Here is a 19,872-nt window from a genome sequence, read left to right as displayed (position 1 = left end):
TAGATGATTTGAAAGTGAATTTCACAGTATCTCAGACTTGATCCTTTCCTAAGATAGAACTGAGGAGATAAACTCCCAGATGACAGACATTTTATACAAAGTCTATGGTTTAATTGACATAATGAACTCCTAGAGAGAAAACTGCCTCTACCAGTGTACTTGGCATCAGTTCTCCTACTTAAAGTGTTAACTAGAGCTCTGAAGGGATAAAAAGGGTTAAAGGTTAAGTGACTTTCTGGAATATTATGACCACTATGTTGGAAGCCAACCCTAAATCTAAATCTACTTTTTTTTTTTCCACTCTTCCACTCTTTCTTTTTTTTTTTACTTTATACTTACTTTAATTTCTGCACTGAAAAGAGGGGGGAAAGGTAAAAATTACCATAGATTAGCTTACAATGATTTCATCTTTGTGCCCTTGAAGAAAAAGGCAAAGGAAAGACATTGAAATGGGGACCAACACATCGCATAGTCCAAAAGATAACAAGGTTTCTAAAAATCCAAAGATGATGCCATTATTATTAACAGGCATCAGTTTAAGTACATGGAGGGGGGGGGGGAATCATGTTTGCATCTTTAAAATGAAGCACAAAACCTGATGTGAAATACGTAAAACATTTATTAACGTAAATACATTTATTTACGTATGTACCCCATCTGTGAAGGAGGAAGGAATTTTAAGGCCGAACTTAGGTGCAGGCTATCTTAGCCATAGAAAACACCTGGCCAAGTCTGGGTCATAACAAATGCTACTGAGTTAGCACAGAAATGTTCTGTAAGTCGATGGGCAAAATATGAGGAAGACTGCTCTCCTGGAGTTAGACTGCCAGTGTGCATGTCTGTCTGGCAGCTAAAAGTACTGAGAATAAGCGCTGCCCTTTTAAAACTAGGCCTCACTGGGTTACTGTTCCTTCTGGAATGTTCAGCACAATAAAGTTTGGGTCTTTTTTTATTTACCCCCAAGCTCCAGATATAATTTAAGTGCTTCTTCTTGTCTTTTTTTTAAATATGCAAACTGTTACTGGCTAAAGCTTTCGAAATACATTAACAGATATGAACACCCTGTAAAGATAGGAGGATAATGATTAATTCTTGTCAACCACTCCCCTTCCTCTTCTCCCACATTTTAGGGGCACTGGAAGGTAGAGAGGGCAAGTAGGGAGGCATTACAGAAATTAAGGACATTTCCCGCTGCAGTAATTCTAAGTCCCTGATTTGGTCCTTCCAAAGAGAGGGCTTGGTGGTTGGGGGTCCCTAGTAGGAGATTGTCCACTCTTTGACAGAGGCATCGTGGGAGGTTGTGACCAGCCAAGCCAAGCTGCTGACGTGATGTAACCTATGGGCATCTTGGATCTTGACTCGAGTTTCTGGGTCGCTCAGGGTCCAAACATAGACCATCATGTCCATGCCCCCTGAAGCAAAATGTTCATTGTCTGGTGACCAGGCGATGCAGACAATTTTTGCATGATGTCCATAAAATACATTGTTTTCCGAGTAACGGTCAGCTACACTGAAGACTGTGACCACTTTACTGGCATCACAGACAGCTAGGAAAGCACCGTCGTGGGAGTAGGCCAGGTCTGTCACCGGCCCCTTGGCCTCGAGAAGCTTATCTTCATGTTTCAGTGTAGTTCCCTGGAGTGAGTACAGGCGGACATTCCCATCTGCTCCGCTCACGGCTGCAGTGCTTCCTGAGGGGTGCACAGCTACCACTTCTGGTTCATAGCCGGGATCATCAATAGTGAAGCATTTCTTCTGATCCTTCATTAAGACAATCTGTCCAATACATACAACTACTGCATAGCCTCCAGGCCCAATGGCTACACATTTTGGTTGAATATCCAGCTTTACTACACTCTGTCCACTGTAGTCCCTCTGAATAAGATTGGTATAGCGCACAGTATCATCCATGCTGCAGCCGACAAGCTGATCGGCCTCATCCACAGTCATCCTGGATACCTGATTGGTGTGTCCTTTCCCAGCAAAGGAATCATTCTCCCCAGTCTCAGAATCCCAGTAATTAATGTGTCCATCATGGCTCCCAGAATAGATGTATGATTTACCACCGTTTTTATGAACCGTCAAGCACTGGATTGATTTACTGTGGCCCTTAATAACTCGGAGTGGCTTGTTGGAGTTGTTTTTGTCCAGGTAGTTGATATATCCAGAGAGAGAAATGCTTATTAAGTGGTCCTTCTGCCACAAGCATCCCAGCTGCTGATCCAATATGTTGGAGCCCATGTTAAATGTACTGACCACTGAGTTAGCACCAACATCCCAAATCTTAGAAGTTTTGTCTCCAGAAGCAGAAAGCAAATGGCTGCTGTCGGGGCTCCAGCTAATAGCATAAATTCCCCCATGGTGAGCCTTGCTTCCTCCTAGTGCACAAACTTTCTCTCCAGTCTTTCCATCATAGATGAAAATCTGGCCATCGGCACTTGCTGTGGCAAATCTATTACCATCTGGAGAGAACCTAACACAGTTGACAAATCGGCCGTGGTCACAAATCGGGCGCTTGAATTTGAATGGTGGTCCCTCAAAGAAGGCTGCACAGTTGTCATCACTGGCTGTTGCGAGTCGATAAGGCCTGGTTTGTTTAATATCAACACTATTGATCACTTTGTTATGTCCAGTTATCTCCCCCCCAGAAGAGCCAGTATCCCAAAGGAAGACTGCTCCAAACTTCTCTCTTCCTTCTCCAACAACTGCTATCCTCTTGCTATCTTCGGTCCAGGCTACATCCTTAATTTTGCCAGCAAAAGGCTGATACTCATATTTGAGGATGTGTTCCTTCTGTGTGGCATCCCAGATTCTAAGCTTCCCAGAGACATCTCCAGAGGCGATGTAGAATGCACTAGGCGCATACTTGGCCACCACAACTTGATGGGCATGTTCTGTATAAATGTCTGCAATCGCTGGATTATCGAGGTTCCTCAGGATGACTCATTTTCCGTTGGTGTAGAGGAAATTGTGGACTTTCGGGTCCCCGCCGAGGATCTTGGAGACCCCTCGCTCGACCTGCAGCAGGCTGGCGAACACCTTGATCTCGTAAGGCATCTTGCGCCCACTTGTTAGCGCGGCCCGAGCACAGCGCCTCGCCCACCGCCCTGGAGCCGCCGGAGTCGCGGGCCGCCGCCTCTGCCCCTGACCCTGCCGCTCCCGCCCCGAGGCCGCCCGGCTCTGGCAGGCGCCGGCGGCGACCGAGGCCGCGACAACTCCGCCCAGCGTCTCTTCCACTCTTTCTTTTAGCTGATGTTTAATATATATATATACATATATATATATATATATATATATATATATATATGTATATATATATATATATATATATGTATATGTACATACACACATATATATTGCACATTTTTCTTCACTCTTAGGATTCTAAGTGCAGACCTCTTTACCCAAGCTACTGATCACATGAACAATGAAGCCTAAATAGAAACAGAGTGCTATAATAAAGAATTTGTGTTTTTGCCCCTTGGAGAAGTCATCTTTCCACATAGCTTTTAGCCTTTAATCTCACTTCTTATACAAGTAGTAGTGGATAATCAATATGTTTTTGTTAAATATTTGAATGAATAATACTCACCTTGTGTCATAAAGGAAGGTTTAAATGTTTGTTATTATAGTAATTTAAGAAGGCAATATATTTGAGAATAATTTCCATTCATTAATTAAAATAAAAGAAAACCATCACCGTAGAAAAAATAAAAATTATGTGTAATCTAAAAAATGCCATGAAGATCGATTACTGGTATAAGCAAACTGTCTAACCTGTTTCTAAGTATATATGAATGCCAGCTCCTCCCTCACTCCCCACCTAGGTTCTATAAGAAGCAGAGGAGGGACCTCTAAAGCCTTAAATGTAACTTCTATGAAGGTTTCATGTAAAGATATGGTAAAGAAAAACTTTTATTTTGGAGGGGAAGAGTGGGGGAAATGAGGGAGAGTAAGTGAACCTTACTCTCATCAGAATTGGCTCAAAGAAGGAATAACATACACACTGCCTTTGGTATAGAAATCTATTTTACCCTACAGGAAGGTAGGAGGGGAAAGGGATAAAAGGAAGACAGATAGGGTGGTGACAGAAGGGAAGACAGTTTTGGAGAGGGGAAGTCGGAAGCAAAACACTTAGATGAGGAACAGGGTGAAAGGAGAGAGAATGGAATAAAAGGGGATGGGAAGTAATAGGATAGAATGAAATACAGTTAACAATAGTAATTGCTAAAAAATTTTGAAGCAAGTCTGTTTGATAAAGGTCTTATTTTTCAAACATAGAGAAGTGAGTCAAATTCATGAAAATGAGAACCATTCCCCAATTAATGAATGATCAAAAGATATGAACACTTTTCAGATGAAGTAATCAAAGCTATATAAGGCTATAGCCTTATGAGGATATGATCTAACTCACTTTTGACTGAAGAAATGCAAATTAAAACAATTATTAGGTATTACTTCATAGCAAGTTGATTGGCTATTAAAACAGAGGGAAAAAATAGCAAATGTTGGAAAGGATGTGGGAAAAATGAGATATTAATTTACCACCATTGGTGGAGATGTGATTTTGGAACTATGCCTGAAGGGCTATAAAACCATGCAAATCCTTTGACCTAGTGTTTATATCCCAAAGGATATAAAAAACTAGAAGGGGAAGGATCTCTAGGTACAAAAATATTTATAGTAGATTTTTTCTTGTAGCAAAGAATTGGAAATTGGGGGGGATGTCCAACAATAGGGGAATGGTTGAACAAACCATGGTATGTGATTATGATGGAATATTACTATACTTTAAGAAATGATGAGCAGGATGCTCTCAGAAAAACCTGGAAAGACTTACATGAATTAATACAAAGTGAAATGTACTGTGTACAAAGTAACAGCAATATTATAAAATGATCAGCTGGGTATGACTTTGATAATCCCAGCAATACAATGATCCAAGACACCTCTGAAGGACTTATGATGAAAAACATTATTCATCCCCAGGTAAACAACTAATGGTGTCTGAATAGAGATTGAAGCATGCTTTTTAAAAAAATTTTTCTTTTTCTTGAATGGTTTTTTTTTTGGCCTGCATTTCCTTCCCAACATTACTATTATGGAAATGTTATGCATGACTGCATGTGTATAGCCTTATATCAAATTGTTTGCCTTTTCAATTGGGGGAGTAGGTGTGGAGAAGAAGAAAAGGAGAAAATTGGAGCTCAAAGCATTAAAAATTTGAATTTTTAAAATTGTCTTTACATGTAATTGGGGGGAAAGAAAATGCTAAATAAACTTAAAAAAAGATATGATAAAGAATAATACAGAAAGAAAAGTTATAAGAAACAAATAATAGAGTAGGTACAGTCTCCATTGGTTGAGGTACTACCTTCATTCATGAAATCACAGGCCTAGTCAAGTCCCAAAGTAAGTAACCAAACAGAAAGATGTCAGTTATCTAGAAAATGTAGTTTGACAGAGCTGTTCATTCTTTGAAGGTATAGAATGAACTAAGTGCAATTATATATTATGCTTTGGTGGGAGTCACTTAGACTCCCTGGACAGAGAAATTAGCAGTTTCCTTTTTTTCTTCATAAATTACTTTGCTAACCAATGATTGATATTTCAACTTAAAAAAAAAACAAAGCAATATTCACACATAAGCAAATACATGATGTTGAGAAACCCATCACCATCTTGTATCTCAGGACAAAAGGGGAAAAAAAGCAGTTCTTCTTACATGGTATATGTAAGGGATGATGCAAAAGAATAAAAAAAAAAGTCTAGTGATCAATTTTTTCATCTTTCATTAAATGAACTACACCAGAGATCTCAAATTCAATTTGAAAGCTCTCCTTAAATTTACATCAATCTATTTGAAGGAGGTACTACTATCTAAAATCTTTGATTTTATTCATAACCTATTTATGTATTTGCCAGTGATTCTGACCTCTTTGCTGTTCCTTACACATCCATCTGCAGACATTCATTTTTTCCTAGTTATCCCTCAAGCTTGCAAAACACTCCCATCTGAAATCTACTTCCAAGGTTCCTGAATTCCCTGGTTTCCTTCAAGTCTCAATTAAAATCCAACCTTCACTAAAAAAGCCTTTCCTAACTCCTTATAAATCTCTCTAAGATTATCTCCAATTTATCCTGGATATATCTTATATGTAATAATTGTTTATGTATTCTCTCACTGACTGAGAGCTACTTGAGGCAAGGACTATTTTTGCTTTTCTTTGTATCCCCAGAGCTTAACACAGTATCTGACAATTAGTAGGCATTTAATAAATTCATGTTGACTTAACTTAAGAAATAGGTTGATCAGTTGAACATAATAATTACACTTCATATAGATGTAAATGAATACAGTAGCCTAGCATTTGAAAAACCCAAAGACCTCAGTTACTGGGGGTAATAATTCAGTAGTCAATGAAAACTGTTTAGGAAAAAACTGAAAAGCTACGTGGCTAAACCTAGATAAAGATCTCAATATCATATATTATATGCCAAGATAAATGGATTCATAACAGACATGAAGTGACATCAAAAAGAAATAAAGGAATGATGAAATTTCCTTTCATAGCTATAGATAGGGGGAGATCACGACCAAACAAGAGATGGGGAAAATTATAAGAAACAAAATGGAAATTTTTGAATATGCAAAATTAAAAGATTTTTGAACAAACAAAAGCAATACAGTTAAAATTAGAAGGGAAGCAAGAAACTGGGAGGAATTTTCAGCAAGTTTTTTCTAATTAGAGTTTCATTTCATATCTTTATATGTATTTACACACACATACATGTTTGTATGCATGAATTTATGTATATATATGAAGAATTTATTCAAATTAAATCTAATCCCCAATTAATAAATGGACAAATGATAAAAGGCAGTTTTCTAAGGAAGAAATCCAAACTATCATTAGTCATGTAAATATAATACAAATGACCAATAATTAGAAAAATGCAAATTAAAGCAACTCTGACTCCCACTTAGCATCTATTAGATTGGCCAAGATGATAAAGGAGAGTGATAAATGTTAGAGGGAATATGGGAAGATGAGCACACTAATACACTATTATTGGAGTTGTGAATTCCTTCAGTTATTCTAGAAAGCAATTTGGAACTGTGACTGAGCAAGAACACTTACAAATCCTATACCACAAAGAAATAAAATGTTTGTAACAGCTCTTTATACAATGGCAAAGAACTGGAAGCCAACAGAATACTCATTAACTAAAAAATAGTTGAACAAATAAATATATGAATGAAATAGAATACTATTGTGCATTTACAAACAGCAATGATTTCAGAGAAACCTACAAAGACTTGAATGAACTGATGCAGAGTGAAGTGTGTGGAAAAACCAGGAGAACAATTTATATAACAACAACATTATATGAACTTCAAAAGACTAAAGAAAATTGATCATCAACATAGTAACTAACCACAATTACAAAGAACTAGTTGTAAATATAACCTATCTTTTGACACAAAGATCATAGACTCAGAATACATAATAAAAGATAAATTTTTGCACATGGAAATGCAAGATCTTATGCCTGAAATCATGAAGAGTCAGATACAACTAAACTGTACAATAATATGGGGATTGGTGGGGAGGAGGGACTAACTCTAAGAGAGCTAGAAATGACTTCCATTAGTTACATAAATTCTCAGATACTAAGTAAATATCTTCAAAAATGGGATACAAACTTAATGACAAATGTAAAAAGATCCTGGAAAGGCAAGCTTTGAGAGAATAATGAGAAGAGAAAGGAGTGAAATAAGGATGGCATCTAAATGGTGGCTTAGACTGAAGTACCAACTTCAAAATAATGTCTCCCAGTATTCATTCATTCAGTCATTTATTCATTCATTCATTCGAATGAGTTTTATTATGTAACTTTGGGTCAGGCACTAGGAATACAAAGACAAGCTTGAAACAATCCAGAAAGTTAAATTCACAATGAACTATTGGGTGAGAAGGTTGAAGTCTGGTTAGTTCCATCATTGATAATTAAATGTGACTTCTTTCTATTAGATAAAATATCATGCTAGAATCTGGGGCAATGTTATTTATGACTAAGACAATAATGGTTAAACATATTGTATTCTAGCACTCATCAAAATCAATCTAGGTCAATGGATCAAAGTTGGAAAACCTCACCCCCCACTCATAGCCAACCCGTAATTTTCCCTATCACACTACCACCACCAAAATAATCCCTTGGAAATCTAGAATTTTCAGTTAAAGTTCTCTACATATTCACATTGAAATTATTTAATTAGCATAAAAATTGTAAATGTAATTAACAATTTAAAATATAGTACACTTTAAAAATATTGATCTTTTGCTTTTACATCACCTCCATTCTGAATCTATTCCTCCCTCCTCCTTTTTAACATATATTTTTATTTGATCCTAGTAGGACTCTTGAGAAGTAGATTCCCCATAGTAATACAAACTCCTTAAGAAAAGGGACAAGTTTTGTCTTTTCATTGAATCTCTGGTGTTTATCATAGTGTCTGGCACATAATGAGAACTAAATAAATGTTTGAATATAGTTATTTATTAAAATATTAAACATTAACTAAATCTAATTGCTAGCATTATTTCATAAATTTAAAACAAGATAGCCATATTAATAAATTTTAATATAACACCAGTAGAGTCAGAGTCAAGATCATAGAGTAACAGGAAGCAATTAAGCCTATTTACCACTACCTTTTCACCATAATGATTTAAAAATTGTATTAGTCCTGATTCTAAATGGGAAAGTCAAGAAAAAGTCAAAATAAGTCAGGCATAGTCTGACCAGGAGCTCTCCCAGGAATAGGGAGCATTTCAGAATTCAGAATCTAGGGATCATAAAAGGGCCAAGAAAGAGAACTGAACAAGAAAAGATCCTGGAGAATCCAATAGCTAGTTCTAGATGCAGGAAATGGTGCCACCTGGCAGTTATGACACCTACTGCCCAGTTCTGGGTCACAAATCCAGGGTGAAGAAGAGTGATCTCTAGCATAGACCCTAGCTATTTACTGAACAAGGAACAACATCTGTAAATGCAGCTATATGGCTCTGATCCTAGGAGAATGGTTACTCAGTTCTACCCTTTAGACCAGCACCTGAACCTTCAATGGAATAATCAGGGAGAGTACCAGATCAAACAGGACTAGCAGTTCTGTCACTTCAAAGCTATAGAGTCTTCTGATAGGCTTCCAGTAAAGTAATTGGGTTCAGCAATAGTCTACTGAATTTCAACCATCATAAGCCAACAGATCCATCACTGGGTCAGGAATTTGCAGAGTTTAGACCAAGAGATTGGTGCACTCCTTAGATCATACAATTTTGTAAATGTATAGGCCCCCAAACTAAGCATCAGAAAGACATAAAAGAGATAAAGGCTCAGACCATTCATCCTTCCCAGAAGTGTATAGAGTCTAACACTAACATAAAGTCCAAAGTCCAAATAAGTAAGCCATGAGAGAAAAGGATCCCTTATCATACACAGCAACTATGGTTGCAGGGAAGTTCAAGACACAAATATAGAAGGACAGAATGACACTAAAATATCTACAAGCAACTCCTTAATGATAAAGTTTGGAAATAAATTTGGGAATAAATTCAGTTAGAATTCTGAGGAAAGTTAGAGAAAAGATCTTTTAACCTAATTTTAAAAACCAAATGAGAGCCATGGAAGGCACAGATAATTAACAGCTGGGGGTGGGGTGGAGAGGGAAGGCACAAAACTTTCCAAAGAAAATAACAATTCCAAAATTATAATTGACAAAGCGGAAGCTAATATCTCCTTGAGATATCAATACACAATTAAACAAAATCAAACATCTGAAGAAAACAGAAAAATATGCAGAATATCTCATAGTATAAGCAATTGACCTGGAAAACAAATTGAAGTAAATTAATTTAGAAATCTTTGTATTCCCTGAAGCCATGAACTGAATAAAGAGTCTACATGTTATATTTTTAGATATGATAAAACTTTCCAGATATTTAGAAACAGGGCAAAGTAAAACTGAAAAAAAACCCACTCATAGCCTTTTGAAAGAAACTTCAGAATGAAAATTTCCCTAGAATATTATAGCCAAAATCTAGAGAACAGAAGTCAAGAAAAAATTCTGCAAGCAGAAAAAGAAAGAAAGAAAGAAAGAAAGAAAGAAAGAAAGAAAGAAAGAAAGAAAGAAAGAAAGAAAGAAAGAAAAGAAAGAAAGAAAGAAAGAAAAGAAAATTCTAATATCTTGGAACCCAATTTGTAATGTAGTATTCCAGAAGGCAAATGATATAGGTTGACAACCAAGAATAATCTACTGTCTAAATTCTTAAATGAAAAGTTAAATTAATTACACAAGTCTATTTAGACAATAAAATTTAATGGTGGGGGAACCCAATTTAAACCCTTTTAGACCTAGATAAATCTAATTGAAATAAACAAGAAAAAAGTTAAGTAAATGAATAAAATATTAGAAAAGTTAGATAAGATAGAATTCTGGAAATTATTAAATGAGAGTACAAAGGAGCATTCCTATTTAAAGATGTACATGGCACCTTCACAAAAATTATATTAGGACATAAAATCTCATAAACAAATGCAGAAAAGCTAAGATATTAAACACATTTTTACTGATCAAAATACAGTTAAAACTTGCATTTATTAAAAGATCTTTGAAACAGAGATTAAAAATTAACTGAAACAAAATAACAATCCTAAAAATAAATGGAAGGGGCAGCTAGGTGGTGCAGTGGATAGAGTACCGACCCTGGAATCAGGAGGACCTCAGCACAAATCCAGACTCAGACACTTAATAATTACCTGGCTGTATGACCTTGGGGCAAATCACTTAACCCCATTACCTTGCCAAAAAAAAATGGAGGAAAGAAAAGTCATAGAAATAATAAATTAATTCATTAAGGTTAAGGATAACAATGAGAAAACATGCAAAATTTGTACAATGCAGAAAAACAGCATTAGAAAAATTATATCTCTAAACACATAATGGTGAAAGATCAGATCAATGAATTGGGTATACAACTAAATAAATAAAAAAAAAGAAAGTTAACAAAGGTTTTAAAAAAATTAAATAGCATAATGGAAATTCTGAAAGACCAAAGGAAAGATTCATAAAATTAAAAGTTTAAAAAAGTAAACTAATTTTTAAAAACCAAATGCTATTTTTTTAGAATGCAATACATGTAAGTTGATTTTAAAAAAGAAAGAAGAAAATCAGATTAACACTATTAAATATGAAAAAATTGAACTTGAAACAAATAAAGAAATAAAAATATTTATTGGGAGCTGTTTTTCCCAAAAATAACTCAGATAAAGAGAACAGGAAATGAAATACTTAAATAACCCTTTCTTAGAAAAGAAAGTAAATAAGCCATAAATGAACTCCCATGGGGGAGGGGGGGGGAAGGACCAGATGAATTTATATGTGAATTTTACCAAACATTTAAGCAATGGGTTCCATTATTACATTAAACTATTTGAAAAAAATCAGGAAAATAAGGAATCTTTACAAATTACTTCTGTGATACAATAAAATGAGGAAGAATTAGAGAAAGAAAACTATATTTTTCAAATAAGTATTGACACAAAATTTTAAAATAAAATAATAGTGAGAAGATTTCATCAGTATATCACAAAAATTATACACTATGGTCAGGCTGAATCTATACCAGGAATGCAGGACTAGCTTAAAAACTTTTAGATAATTGACCATGTTAACAGCAAAAGCAACAAAAATCATATGATCATTTTAACAGATGAAATAAAAGCTTTTCATAAAAATATGACTCCTATTACTGTTATCTTAAAAATTACTAGAAAGCATAGGAATACCTGGAGATACAATGATGAATAATTTCCATTTGAAACCAAAAGTCAGCATATGTGTAATAGAGACCAACTAGAAGTCTTTCCAGTAAGATCAGGAATGAAACATGAATGTTATCAACATGTCTATTCAATATTGTATTTGAGAATGCTAACTATAGAAATGACAAAAACAAAGAATGGAAGGAAGGAACAAACAAACAGAATAAGAGAACGAGAGAAAGAAAAAGAGAAGGAAGGAAAGAAGGAAGGAAGGAAGGAAGGAAGGAAGGAAGGAAGGAAGGAAGGAAGGAAGGAAGGAAGGAAGGAAGGAAGGAAGGAAGGAAGGAAAGGAAGAAGGGAAGGGAGGGAGGGAGGAGCAAAACCAAAGAGAAACAAAACTATCACTTTTTTTGTACTTAAAAAGCCCTACAAAGTCAACAACAAAAAAACTAATTGAAACAATTAATGCCTTCAACAAAGTTGAAGATATAAAATAATGTCACATGAATCTTTAGACCTTCTGTTTATTGTCAACAAAATCCAGAAAGAAGAAATAGAGAAATCCCATTTGAAACAACTTCAGACAATATAAAATGATAATGGGTTTTCCTGACAAGACACATATGGGAACTAAATGAACACAATTAATAAGGTAGACCATAATTGGAAAAATATTAATTGCACATGGGTAAGCCAAGACAAAATAAAAATAACAATACAGTACCAAATCAAACTACCAAAGTTTTTTCATTGTCAAATAAATTAAAGCACCAAGGGCCTATTTCATAGAATTATAATAATAATAAATTTCATCAAGAATATAAAAATCAATTTTTAAAAGTAGCTCTTGATTTCAAACAATACTATAAAATCATAATTTTCCTCCTCAGCCTCTTGTTTTACCCTTTCCCTTTAACCTCATCTTCTTCTCATTCCCTCTTTTTCCTTATTTTGCCTAGATGGCATAGGGATAGAACATCAGCCATAGAGTCAGGAAGATTTGCTGTTTGTTATGTGATTAGCCACAAACAACTACAATTTACTGGGTACAGAAAAATAATTATTGATACAAATTACAAATGCTAATTAATGTCATTAACGTTTTCATTGTTACATGGGTTCACTTTGAGTTAATTTTAACAAAATGGAAAGGTTTCCTTTCTAGGTTGGCCCTAATCATAAACTGTTAGAGGTGAAACCTGAATATATTATATATTGGGGTCAATACAAGTAAATGACATGATGATAGCCTAGTTAGTTACATGAAAAAAAAGTTGAGGGGCAGCTAGGGGGTGCAGTGGATAGAGCACTGGCTCTGGAGTCAGGAGTACCTGAGTTCAAATCCGGTCTCAGACACTTAATAATTACCTAGCTGTGTGGCCTTGGGCAAGCCACTTAACCCTCATTGCCTTGCAAAAAAAAAAAAAAAAACCTAACTAAAAATTAAAAAAAAATTTAAAAAAAATGTTGAGTCCAAGACAGAGAGAAGTACAAGCTCTTTTGTAGTCTACTCTATTCAGGCCATATCTAAAATATTATGTTTTGGGGATCCAAAGAAGAAAGAACAAAATTATAACGAGTATGGAGATTTTGAGAAATGGGTGAAAGGAACTGGGGATTTTTTTTAATTTGGTAACGTAAGAAATAGTTTGATCATTGGACTAATTAGTACAGAACTTGTAAGAGTAAAAGATTACAATTTTAATCTAGAATTTGATAAACTCCACAGTCCCAATGTTGGTGCAAGAATTCCCTAATTGACAAAATATACTGGAAAAACTGGAAGAAGTCTCACAAAAATGAGACACACAGACCAATATCCCAGAATGGATATACCAAGAGAAGCTCAATATGGGTAGATTTAGGCATAAAACAATTTATAGGACTATGGAAAAGGTTAACTCTCAGATCTATGGACTGACCAAACAAGAGATAGAGTGGTTCACAGAAGTAAAACTGAAAATTCTAATCACATTAAATTATATATTTTTTCTGCATTTCTGATTTCTAAGACATACAGTGAAGTCATTCAAATTTATAAAAATAAGAGCTATTCCTCAATTGATAAATGGTTAAAGGATATGAATAGATTTTTAAATGAAGAAATTAAATCTATCAATGGAATATTGGAAAATTAGTTAAATTACTAACAATTCAAGAAATGCAAATTAAAACTTCTGACATACCACCTCACATTAACTAGATTAGTTGAGCTGCATTAAAGGAAAATGATAGATCTGGTGGGACTGTGAATCAGTTAAACTATCTGAAAAGTTAATTTACAACTACACCCAAAAAGCTTTCAAACTGTGTGTATACTTTGACTCATTGAAGCCCCTACTATATATATATATATATATATATATATATATATATATATATATATATATATATATATATATAACTTAGATAAAAAGAGAGATTTTTACAAGAAAATTTGAAGAATATTGAACGAATATGGCCTCAGACATTTAATACCTTACTAGTTATGAGACCCTGAGCAAGTCACTTAACCCTGATTGCCTTACATCCCAGACCATCTCCAGTTGTCCTTATTCATTTCTGGTCACTGGATCCAGATGACGCTGGAGGAGAAAGTGAGGCAGATGACTTAGCACAGTACCCCCCTCACTCAAATTCAGTTCATGTACTTTCACCTCCCTCATGTCAGAGTCTTTATTCAAAAAGGACAGACAACAACAACAAAAGTTGCTCCCTTGTCTCTTCATCCCACCCATTTAATCTTAATCTATATACCCTTCTAAAAGTTCCTCCCTCAGGAGTTCATGATCAAACAAGAAATAGAGAACATTATATATCATAAAATGGATAATTTTGACTACATTAATTAAAAAGTTTTAGCACAAATAAAACCAATGTAACAAAGATTAGAAGGAATACAGAAAACTGGGAAACCATTTTCAGGGTGGCTAGGTGGCACAGTGGATAGAGCACCAGCCCTGGATTCAGGAGTACCTGGGTTCAAATCCGACCTCAGACACTTATTAATTACCTAACTGTGTGGCCTTGGGCAAGCCACTTAACCCCATTTGCCTTGAAAAAAAAACCTAAGAAAAAATAAACCATTTTCACAACTAGTTTTTCTGATAAAGGACTCATTTCTAAAATATATAAAGAACCGAGTCAAATTTGTAAGTATACAAATCATTCCACAATTGATGTGATCAAAAGATAAGAAGAGATAGTTTTCACATGAAGAAATTAAATATATAGTAAAAGCATACTATGTTCACTTTTTAAAAAACTTAAGCTTTTTTTTCTTTCTCATGTTTTCTTTTCCCTCCTTAGTTCTAGCTCTTCTTTCATAGCTTGACTAATTTAGAAATATGCTAAATGCTATTTGACATGTTCAACCTATGTCAGATTGTTTACTACCATGGAGAGGAGGTGGGAAGGGAGGGTGGTAGAAAAATGTGGAACTCAAAAGTTTGCAGAAGAATGAATGTTGAAAACCATCTTTTCAGGTAATTAGAAAATAAATGAGTAAGAAAAAAAGAATGATTTGGAGAGGATAAGCTATTTTTGTCTATTATAAATACCCAAATTAACTATTAAAAACATGAAGAAAGATGTTATCTGCATTCAGATAAATAGAATTATGTATAGAATAATTTTGCAAATATACATACATACACATAGACCCTTTTCTATTTGAGGGTAGAAGAGAGAAGGGAAGGAAAAAAAATAAAAATTTACATGACAATTTTGTTGTGTATTTGAAAGAAATAACAAGTTGTATATAATATATCTGCCCTTTCTATACTTACCTTTTTTATTAGACTATAATATAAACATTCTTGTTTATTCCATGAATTAAAAATAAAACAAATTTTAAAAAAGAAAAAGGAATGTATAGTCAACACACTTTTAAATTTAATTTGCATTACTAATATCTTTCCATCACTTTCTTAAGACCAGACAAGCAACAAAACAATAAATGAAGAGCAGATTGATAGAATTTGTGGATTCCAAAGTGAAAAATGCTCACATTGAAATTTTAATAATGGAAGAGAACAATTGGAGCTGTTTCCATCACACTCCTGCAAATTACTATCTCTTATGATCTTGGGGAAGAGAAGGGCATAAGCAATTATTAAGCACCTACCATGTACCAGACTCAGTGCCAGACACTGTGATAATATTTACAAATATTTTTTTCATTTTATTCTAATTCATTTAATCATTTAACATCCCTGTGAGGCAGGTACTGCTAAACATCGCATTTTATAATTGAAGAAACTAGGGCTAAGAGGAGTTAAATGAATGGCCCAGGATCACATAGTCAAAAAGTATCTGAGGACAGATTTGAATTCCTGACTCTTGGATGGTGTCTTATCTATTGTCCATAATACATCTTACAAGCTTTCCTATAAAACTATATCTATGTAGGAATCATCAGAAGTTGGGTACTTCACTTAACTTGTTATTCTTTTCCCTTGTCCTTGTAAAATAAGTAGGTGGGAGCATTTAACTTTTGAAATCTTTTTCAGCTGTAGATTTGTGATCCTATGACTTAAAAATAGATTTAATTTAATATATAGATTACCTTTGTAACACAGCAGCTTAACGCTTTGTATTCATTTTGACTAAATTCTGGGTTTCCTTTCATACAGTAAAACCTTCAAGACTCATGTTAGCAGTCTTTTAACCCGTAGATTGAGATGGGGAGATTTAGCTTAAATATAAACTTTTTCTTTGAGAGATCTGTTTACTCTTAGTATCCTAGTTGGAACTTTACTTATCCCCATTATCTTCTAAACTAAAAATTGCTACAGGCTTTGAAATGTCTTTTCAAAGAAAAGATTCCTATCCATAATTTCTCTTTGTTCCTTTTTCTTTCATAGTCAAAGCATAAAATAAGAAAAAAATTCTCTCTCACTTTGTCGCTTATAGTATTAAGTATTCATAATCTCTGAAACGATTTTCTAATCAAATACCTTAGCAACTAAATTACTAAGTCATTTAATTATCTTTCCTTATCACTACTTTATCAAAACTCAGAAATGAATTATTTATGAGCCCTATAGTATTATAAATTATATTCTTAACAGTATTATACCCAGCTTAGTCCAATTTGTTTCCTACAATGTCCAAAGTGTTTTTGTCAAGTTTTTAAACTTATTTGGACATAACAGAAGAGTTTTTATGCTATGTGTTTCTCATAAGCATATTTTGTTGAATTCCATTTCCTAATCCATTATGCTCTTCCATCTTCTTTTCTTTTTTATGAGGGACTTCATCTCAAAGATATTCAAAATTTGATCATGTGTTTCTTTTCATGCCATTCTCTTATACTTTTTCTTTTCTTTGTTTTTTTCCCCATCTTTACAAAGCACTAGATTCAATGAGATCTGCTTTTGCTTCCTTTTCTTTTTCCCCTTACCTAGAATCCAATAATAAGTTCTTGCACTTTCCTTTCAAATTTACCTTCCAATCTATCTTGAGTAGTTAATTTTGTAGTTCTAATTTCTCTCTTAATCTACCTTCCATGCATGTTCCCTATTCCTTTTCTCTCTTGTTTCCTTGTTGAATGAAATGTGGTTCTAAATCCACTGTATTGTGTATTCTTTCTTCCTTTGGCCATATCAAAAGTGAAGTTCAAGGGCTGTCCACTCCCCTTACTAGTTTCTCCTTGTTTGAATATTCTTCAATTTATGTTTCCCATTCCCAGTTATGTAAAGTTATATTCCCCATCTTTCCTCTCTCTTCACCCCCCCATATTCCTCTCTCTCTCTCTCTCTCTCTCTCTCTCTCTCTCTCTCTCTCTCTCTCTCTCTCTCTCTCTCTCTCATCACTTAGACTCTATCTTATTTCACTCCTTCTATGACCTCTAATGATATTGGTGTTCTTCTATCATCTCCCCCTTTAGGATATAAATGTTTAATTCTTGCTGCATCCTTTCACTCATATTTATACTTTTATGTTTCTCTTATTTCTTTTCTATTTTAAGTTTTTTATTTAGTTCTATCACTTTTATCAGATATAATTGGAAATCCTATCTTTCATTAAAGGTTCATTTCTTGTCTTGCATTTATTATATTGAGTTTTGTTGGATCATTATTCTTGGTTTTAACCTTTATCATCTTTCCACTTCTTTTTTTGTTGTTTTGTTTTTTCAGGGCAATGGGGTTAAGTGGCTTGCCCAAGGCCACACAGCTAGGTAATTATTAAGTGTCTGAGACCAGATTTGAACTCAGATACTCGTGACTCCAGGGCCAGTGCTCTATCCACTGCGCCACCTAGCCGCCCCCATCTTTCCACTTCTTTTAACAAGTGGTTGTGAAATCTTCTATGACCTCATGGGTATCCTTGAGATTTTGCTAAAATGGAACCCATAACTGAAATATGACTGAAGGGATTTACCTTAGTAAAACAGAGTAGTAGGAGAAGTGGCTATATTGGTAGAGATGCATTGTATATAAAGAGAATATATTTATATACAAAACTAGGGACCACAGAGAAGAAAGTATGATGGAGAACATTTGGGTGAAGATTAACAGAGGCAGAAAGAATAAAGACCATCTGAATAGGGGGAAAAACAAAGAATTTAGGAATAATATTACACGTCTTGTTTGGAGGTATGACATAGTGGTGATGGAGGGCTTCAAATCTGGCTATCTGCTAAAGTAATAGTCATGGGTAGACTTTTTTGACCCTGTCTACAAATATCTAGATATAGATAGATAGATAGATAGATAGATAGATAGATAGATAGATAGATAGATAGATAGATGATAGATGGATAGATGGATGGATGGACAAATGATGCAGATGATAGACACATAGATATATAATAGTTAATAGATAAATTACACAATAGATGAATACATAGATGATAGAAATGTAAAAGTTACATAGATAGAGCCTTAATACAAACAATTATGACACTTTCTTCCCTCAGGAAGAAAAACCCTTATATTCTAATAGGGAAACAAGGGAACTGAAGGGAAACTGTTTGGGGAAAGAGAGCAAAAACTATACTGAAAAGTAGTGTGAAGATATGAATTCAATCAATATAAAGTGAAAGCTCATCTAATAGAGCCCAAGGTGGTTCTGGGGGCAGAGTGAAATGTTCCTATTAGGGAAATGGGTTGGTCGAAATGAGGATGACTACTGGAAATAACAGCCAGGAATTCATCTTTAAGTGAACATAGATTTCTGCATTAGGCATGGCTATATATGGCTGTATAAAACCTCCCTCAGGGCAAATGTATTTTGTCAACACAAGTAAAGGTTGAATTCACAGTGGTGTTCTAGAAAAATTCTGCTAAGGAAATGAGTTTTTAACTTAAAGAGAGAGACCCCAGGTTACCATCCCATAGAAGGAAAATAAAGATGAAACTATAGTTTTCCAGGGTGGAGACTTTAGTACATTATTAGAAATCTTCTTGCGGTGCTGTCATGTAGAAAATAAGAAGGAGGAAAACAACTGTCAGAGAGAAGGATGACCCATAGCATGTTGTACTTTATAGTTTAATTCATTACTCTTGTTTGCTAGGTGTTAAGATCAATTATTCTAAACTGCTGTAGCCCATACAAGTGTTGTCAGTGCCCTCTCATCTGATTTCCCTAGAATAAAGCCTTGGTGTCCCCATCTCAGCTATCTGGTTAGAGTTCTCTTCTCTGTCAAAAGCAGAGAAGTTAATAATTTCTTAATTTGTTCCGCTGACAACTTTATTCATCAAAAAAGGAAGAAATAGAAAAGTAGATATCATCACCACCTTAGCAGAAAACAACCAGGTTATCTTAGAATTTGTTATAGAGAAGGCAAAGAAATAGATACTTAGCTTACCATGCAACCTAAATTTGAGGAAAGCAAATTTTGAAGGATTCTAAGAAAGATAAGAAAAAATTCTATGAACTAGACTTTTATGGAGAAAGCCACTCCAAGGAGGACAGAAGGCTCTAGAGAATAAATTCTGAAGTTACCAACAGAAATATACCATCAAGGAGGAAAAAATGTGAACTTTCCAACTAATCTAGAATTCTTCAAAACTACAAATATAAGAATTGAGGAACTTC

The 19,872-nt window shown here is 34.5% G+C and overlaps 1 pseudogene; it reads right to left on the bottom strand.

Annotated features, from left to right (window-relative positions):
• Positions 1-1,101: 1,101 nt before the first annotated feature.
• On the bottom strand, positions 1,102-3,057 carry LOC141497526 (WD repeat-containing protein 1 pseudogene; annotated as a pseudogene).
• Between the last annotated feature and the right edge of the window lie 16,815 nt (positions 3,058-19,872).

This window comes from Macrotis lagotis, chromosome X, assembly GCF_037893015.1.
Source record: "Macrotis lagotis isolate mMagLag1 chromosome X, bilby.v1.9.chrom.fasta, whole genome shotgun sequence".
Taxonomy (NCBI): domain Eukaryota; kingdom Metazoa; phylum Chordata; class Mammalia; order Peramelemorphia; family Peramelidae; genus Macrotis; species Macrotis lagotis.
This window is presented reverse-complemented; position numbering and strand designations above follow the sequence as displayed.